Raw genomic sequence first — 7720 nt, 5'->3', positions numbered from 1 at the left:
GAGCTGATGGAAAACTGGACTTAGGTAGGAGGCTTCCTTGTCCAGATCCTGGGAATGTTATCAGAAAGGCACGTGGCAGCTGCAGATCCTTTGCTGACCTGAGCGGTCCCCATCTCTCCAGGTTGCTCGTGCATGCAGTAGGAGATCAGATGGCCACACGAGCCACAGACCTTGGGAACATGCTCTAGTCTTTGTTTTTTAACATATGTAGATACTACACCAAAATATGATGTGATTTTCAGAAAAGTTAAATATGACAAAATTCTTTTGTATTTTAAATTTATAAATAAAATTTACTACAATATTTATTGATGGCCCAATCAGGTTTAGACATAGGTACATGAAACATTATACAGTTAAGAACAAAGGTTTCCCATTAAAAACAGACATTCTCAAAATTAAGGCTGGTCCATCCATGTGACTCCAGCTTCTGGAATCACACTAGGAAAAATAAGAAGGTGGTTCTTTGGGAAGACGCATCCTGGGGGAACCAGAGTCAACTCCTCAAAGGAAACTCATGATGCACCAGCGATACTGCTTTATTGATGCCTATCAGAATTATGAGGCAGATGATTTTGGTATGGTTTTGAAAAAGATTTCCAATATCTGTGGGGAATTGATTAAGACTTTGAGAATGACTCATCTTATGATGAGTTAAAAATAGTATCTCACTCATTATTGTGTTTCTACCTCAGTAATGGGAAATTCAGTTTCTAACAACTCTATCTGAATTATATTGGCTTGGGAAGCAACATCTTCTTCTGAGAATTACATGATTTAATACATCATGTATAATTAAGTTAATGTCATAAAAAACAAAATATGCCAATCGTTAAAGAAAAGAACAAGTGCCCCTTTTATAGTTACTGTAGTTGCAGCCGTATAAGAGGGCATAGGGGTGGAAAGCAAGGAGTGAGGATGGCGCAGGGATCGGGGACACATCTGCTCATGCTCAGGAAGAAGGGCCCAGGAAGGATGGATGGAAGCAATCCGGAAGAGTAGTGACAACCGGATGTGGAGTCACCACATTGGTGTGTTTGCTTTTCTTCTGTTTGCTTGTTTTTAACTTTGCTATTAATGCTGGGATGAGGTGGTATCTCATTATGGTTTTGATTTGTATCTCTCAAATGGCTAACTATAGCACACGTCTTTGTGTTTTTAGTTGCTTGTACATCTTCTTTGGTGATGTGTCTGTTCACGTTCTCTGCCCATATTTAAGTTGGGTGGTTTGTTTTTTTCAAGTTGAGGTATTTAAATTTTCCATAAACGTAGACATTTGCCCCTTGTTCAATATGTTATTGACAAATATCTTTTCTCTAGTCTGCGTGTTACTCTTTTGGTAAAATCTTTTGATTTTTAGGAGGTTCCCAGTCATCATTTGTCTCCGATTGTTTTTTGGTTTGTGCTTTTATTATGTTTGATAGCATGCTTATACCATGTATTCTTTTTTTTTTTACCATGTATTCTTTTAAAAATCATTTTTTTGGGGGCTCTTATAACAATCTTAACATCCATTGTGTCAAGCACATTTGTACATGTGCTGCCATCATCCTTTCCAAAACGTTTTCTTTCTGCGTGAGCCCTTGGTGTCATCCTGATTTTCCTCCCTACCCCAGCCCTCATGAACTCTTGATAAATTTAAATTATTGCTATTTTTATATTACACCGTCCACTGTCTCCCTTCACCCATGTTTCTGTTGTTCATCACCCTGGGGGGGAGGGCTTAAACATCAATCACTGCAATCAGTTCCCCCTTTCTTCCCCCACCTTCCCCCTGCCCTCGTGGTATCACTATTCCCATGATTGCTCCTGAGAGGGTTATCTGTCCTGGATCCCATGTGCCCAGAGCTCTTACCTGTTCGTTATCCCGTGTATTAGAGTCCCTGTGTATGTGCTTAGTTTCTTTGTGAAACTTGTGATTCTGAAGGTTTAGAGAGCAGAATATCATTTGTTACACTTTCTTTCTGGGTTTCCTACTTCCATTCCTCCATCTCCACGAACTCTTTGAATGCTATCATTGGGATGTTGCCCTTTTTTATCTTAATTGCTTGATTATTCCACTAGAGAGGTAAGTTCAGGTTCAGACGTGAAGGGTGACGAAGTCGGGGGTTCCACCTGTATCTATCCAATCGGTAAGCCTAGACTCTTTTATGGTTTTGAGTTCCGCATGTTTCTGCCACTCTATTCAGGAACTTCTAATGTGATTTTTTTTTTTCTGTTGTCTCGTTCAATTCTGGAAGTCTCATTACATGTAAATCATTCCTCTTGATGGCATCCCAATAATTCTTAGGCTTACTTTGAACTTTCTGGTTCTTTTCTCTGATTGTTCCTCTTGAAAGACTCGTCTTCAAGCGCACTAATCCAGTCATATAATATTCATGTCTGCTCCTCTGCTCTTTCAGTGCATTACCTAGTTCTGAAATTGTAGTATCCATCTTATGGATTTCTATTTGATGTTTTCACACGGTCTCTAATTTTTTGCTTATTTTATCAGTTTGTTCTGGCATTGTTTTCCTGAAGTCTTCAAAGTTTGTTTGTTTTTTTGTGTGTTTTTCTTGTTTTCCTAAGCAGCTTTCCTGATCTTTCTCCCAAGGTAATCTTCCTCTTGAGGGAATCTAAAAATCATTCTTTTACAGTATAGCACTGATGAAACATACAACTTTCCTCTAGTTCTTTGATGCTTGCTCCCCACCACTATCATGATCCCAATTCTACCTTACAAATCTGGCTGGACCAGAGCATGTACACTGGTACAGGTAAGAGCTGGAAACACAGGGAATCCAGAACAGACAAACCCCTCAGGACTAGTGATGTGAGTATCGATACCAGGGGGTTAAGGGGAAGGTGGGGGGAAGAAAGGAGGAACCGATCACAATGATCTACATATAACCCCCTCCCTGGTGGATGGACAACAGAAAGGTGGGTGAAGGGAGACATCGGTCAGTGTAAGACATGAAAAAGTAATCATAAGTGATAAATTCATAAGGGTTCGTGAGGGAGGGAGGGGGGAAATGAAGAGCTGATACCAAGGGCTCAAGTAGAAATAAAATGTTTTGAGAATGACGACTGGAACAAATGTACAAATGTGCTTGACACAATGGATGGATGGATGGGTTGTGATTAAGAGTTGTATGAGCCCCCAATAGAATGATTTCTTTAAAATCATTCTTTTGAATTTCTTACTAGACACTTGCAATGCCATTCCTTCTTGAGGAAGGTGGTCTGGCTCGGGATTTTGTTCTCTTGCTTCATCCACTCTGTCTTGTTTCTTCAGGTAAACTGAAGCTTGTCTTCTGTATCCGAGGTATTTGGATGGTGGTGCATTTGTACTGATGACTCCATGACTGGAGGTTGGCGAGACCTCGGCCATTGCCCACCTGGCCTCTGTGGGGTGTGACAGAGAAAGAGAACGTGAGTGTGTCCTCAGATCTCTGCTTGCTGTGTGGAGAGCACAACCAACGGCAGGTTTGACTGGGCCTTCGGATTACCAATGATTAGGTGGTTCAGAGTAGGTGGGGCCGTCACCCAGTAGGTGTGACTGCAGGAGGTATAGATATTGCTGGGCCATGTGGACATGACTGCTGTCGTCCATCAGGTGGGACAAGAGGAAAGAGAAAGAGAGAGAACAAACGGCTGTCAAGAAAGAAAATAATAATAAAAATACAGGCGGGGAAATTGGCATAAAAGAACAAGAAAAATTATCTGATGACGAATCAAAGGAAAACACAAAGCAAATGAAAGTTTAAAAATACAGTAAGCAAAACTGGGGAGGGAAGAGAAGAAAAGCAAAGGAGAAAAAAGGGGGGACCTAGGAGAACAGAAAAACAAGAGAAAGAAGGGAAGAGAACCGAAGAGAAGAGAAACCACAGAGAAGAAAAAGGAAGCAGAGAAAGACAAGCTGAAAAAGGAGCGCTGGTGGTTTCTAACTGCCGACCTTTGGGATTGCAGTCCATTGTGTCACAACTGCACCAGGGCTCATGTGTGTATGTGTGTGTAAAATTATATCTGTTCCTTATCCAAACAGTAGTCATAAATTGGTGATGATTTCCTTTGTTCGCCTCCTGCCTGTGAATACTGAGACACCACTCTGACCTCCTGCTAAAGGCCTCCCTCCTCCACATGATGGGTCTGAGCCTTTGTGCTTTGAAGACTCAACAAATGTTGCCCTTATGTTACATTAGAGATTGGGTCGCTTTGGTATCCTTCAACAATTCTCAGAACCTCTGCTTGCAGTTAAGGAGGGCATGGGGTAGAATTAGGCCCCTGAGAGGGAGTCAGAATTGGACTTAAAATTTTTTTTGTTGTTGCAATGTCACCAGAGAGAAAAGGCCAACTAAGGTTGTAGACAAACAACTGAATTGCTGTATGACATCAATGGAATTATCATATGACATAATGGGCCGGGAGGTCCCTTTGGAACAGGAGGTCTGGAAATCTGTACTCCCTCTTCCCACTCAGGATGGATTCAGGGAAGAGACCTTGAAAGCAGGAAGTGGGATTACTTCTGCAGCCCTTCCAGCCTCTCTCCTAAGACCTAACTCGTCTTTCTTGCCCTGGGACCTGACGCCATGCTGCAGATACTTGCAGTTAGTGCAGTATTTCTGCCTCAGTCATTCCAAATGGGAAACCTGATCCTTGTTATAGTTTTAAGTAGAAAGAGGTTTAAAACTCTGGAAGACACTGAAGATTACTACACGTTATTGGGATGTGATGAACTGTCTTCAGTTGAACAAATCTTGGCAGAATTTAAGATAAGAGCCTTGGACTGTCACCCTGACAAGCATCCTGAAAATTCCAAAGCTGTGGAGCCTTTCCAGAAAGTGCAGAAAGCAAAGGACATTCTGACCAATGAAGAGTCGAGCCCTCTGACCTCTGGCGAAGGAGCTAGATGGCGATGTCTTTCCAGCCACGCGGGGCTCTGAGTCACTCAATGAAAACGTCAATGCGTTGGGCTGTCAGAGGTAACAAGGAGCTGATGCTGGAAGAATCTGACCAGATTCACACCAACGAGATGGAAGAGGAGGCCTGGGATGAGCAAAGACCAGTCAATCCAGAGGGAGGGGTTCACGCACCGAGAAAACAGAGCACAAAGCACCCGAGTCCCTGGAGAAGGCATTCTCCCCACAAAGTCCAGATTCTCCCGACTGAACTTCGTTTCCGCTGGTCTGGAGACGCTCCCTCAGAACTTCGGAGGAAGTTCAGAAATTGCGAAATATGAAATCCCCTTGCACCACGCACGAGGGAGAGAACAGACCATCCCTCAGGGCCCACGACTTGGAATCTTTGTTGTCCCTTAACAAAGGGACATGTTGTTCCATGGGGTTTGTCCTGTCTGTAAATTGCCGAGTACCAGCTAATTCTTCCATTCATGAAACCGTTCTCACAATGTGAAACTTTCAGAAGAGTACATTTCTCTCAATACTTTCATATATTAAGACTCTTTCCTGTGAATGTTATTTATAGAAACCATTTAAATGTTGATCTCTGTATTTAAATACTTCATTGGTATATTATAATCTCTTAATGCTGGAGGTATCAGGATGTTTTCTCTTGGTTTAAAGTTAAATGTGAAATTACTTGTCTAAATCCCATGAAGTAAAATAAACACTTTTTAAAAAATCATTTTATTGGGGTTCATACAATTCATGACAGTCCATACATACATCAGTTGTATAAAGCACACCTATACATTTGTTGCCCTCATCATTCTCAAAATTCGCTTTCCTCTTGAGTTCCTGGAATTTGCTCATTTTCTTTTTCCCCTTCCCCTCCCTCCCCACTCCCCCTTCCCTCATGGACCCTTCATGATTTATAAATTATTATTATATCTTACACTGCCTGGCGTCTCCCTTCACCCACCCTTCTGTTGCCCATCCCCCAGAGAGGAGGTTATATGTAGATCCTTGTGATTGATTCCCCCTTTCTACCCCCTTTCCTTCCCGGTATCGCCACTCTCACCGCTGGTCCTGAGGGGTTCATTTGTCCTAGATTCCCTGCGTTTCCAGTTCCCATCTGTACCGCTGTGCATCCTCTGGTCTAACCAGGTTTGCAAGATAGAATTGGGGTCATGGTAGTTTGGGGGAGGAAGCGTTTAAGAACTAGAGGAAGGTTGTGGGTTTCATTATTACTATACTGAACCCTAAGTGATTCATCTCCTCCCCACTACCCCTCTGCAAGGGATGTCCAGTTGTCTACAGATGGGCATTGGGTTCCCATCACGCGCCACCCTCATTCACGATGATATGTTGTTGTTTTTCTCCCCCGCCTTTGGTGCTTGAAGCCTGGTCCCTTTGGCTCTTCATGATCACACATGTTGGTGTGCTGCTTCCATGTGGGCTTTGTTGTTTCTGGGCTAGATGGCCACTTGTTTACTTTCAAGTCTTTAAGTCCCCGGACACTATAGGTCTCGATAGTCAGGCACCATCAGCCTTCTTCACCACATTTACCTATGCACACATTCGTCTTCAGCATTTATGTGGGGAAGGTAAACACTTTCTTTAAAAAAAAAAAAAAAAAAGAAAGACTAGAGGGGCGGGGATCAGAATGGACGTCAGAAGAAACTTAGAAATTTACTCTTGAACTACCAATGCCTAGCCACTGCCCCACCAGGAATCCTTACTCGCTAGCACAGGGAAGCTAAAATGAACGGAGGACATAACAGTGAAAGAGCTGAGCAACGGATAGTCTGTTCTACAGTAGAGCATTAGAACCCCAACCGGCCGTCCCACTCTGCCCTATCCGCTCACTCTCAAAATCAGTTTGATGGCAGTACGTTTTGGTTTGTTCTGCTTTTAGCTTTCTGAGCTAATTGTAATGAGGTAGCATTCATGTAGGGTGTGTCTTGAGTGAATCCCTTTGGGATTATGAAAGTAACTAAGCAATGAAGCGGAGGAGACATGCAGCAAAGGAGATGCCAAGACGCAAGGAGACAGCTGAGGGACCCGGATGCTGAAGCTGAAGCCACAAAGACCTTTCTCCGAGCCCACAGAGAAAGCCGCCCCTGGAGCCCATCAGAATCCAGACTTCTAGCCTCCTAAACTGTGCGCAAATCCGCATCTATTTTTTAAAGTCATCTACCTTTGGTATTTCTGGGACAGCAGCACTCAATAACTAAGACACTGGCCAAGGAGGGTGTATTTGATTGAGAAAAAGCTTAAAGTATATGTTTAAAATATTGAGGCACCTAAGTTACAGTGCTATCAGTTGGATTGTGCTTTAACTCATAAGGTGTGCCTGAAAAACAAACCAAACTCACCACCATCGAGTCAATTCTGACTCTCATGACCCAATAGAGCAGGGCAGCACTGCCCCTGTGGCTTTCTGAGACTGTCACTCCTGACGGGAGTGGAAAGCCGTCTTTCTCCCCTGACTAACTTTGCGGATGGAAGCCCAACTTGTAACAACCACTGTGCCACTAGCACTCTTAAAGTGTGCCTCAGGTCCCCTTTATATAGGGAAAACGATCTGGGTACATGTAAAACACGGAGCATAAAAACCTGGCCTGCATGAGTTATCCAGAAGTCCTTCTCCAACGCTTTTTTTTAATACTTTATAGGTTTATTTATATTAGTAATAAATTATATACATTTATTTATTTATTTGGGGCTCTTACAATTCATCACAATCCATACATATATCCATTTTGTCAAACACATCTTTACGTATGTTGTCATCATCTTTTTCAAAACATTTTCTTTCTACTTGAGCCCCTGGCATCAGC

At 42.7% G+C, this 7720-nt stretch overlaps 1 non-coding gene and 1 pseudogene across 1 annotated transcript; one reads left to right on the top strand and one right to left on the bottom strand.

The window, feature by feature from the left end:
* Nucleotides 1-55: 55 nt before the first annotated feature.
* LOC115868541 lies at nt 56-185 on the bottom strand. Its single transcript, XR_004045662.1, has one exon. It is a non-coding gene; the product is annotated as a small nucleolar RNA SNORA44 (small nucleolar RNA).
* A 4383-nt stretch (nt 186-4568) lies between these two features.
* On the top strand, nt 4569-5218 carry LOC101664569 (annotated as a pseudogene).
* Nucleotides 5219-7720: the final 2502 nt, after the last annotated feature.

This window comes from Echinops telfairi, unplaced genomic scaffold (assembly GCF_000313985.2).
Source record: "Echinops telfairi isolate 266 unplaced genomic scaffold, ASM31398v2 ScPeMD7_11;HRSCAF=52, whole genome shotgun sequence".
Classification (NCBI taxonomy): Eukaryota; Metazoa; Chordata; class Mammalia; order Afrosoricida; family Tenrecidae; genus Echinops; species Echinops telfairi.
This window is presented reverse-complemented; position numbering and strand designations above follow the sequence as displayed.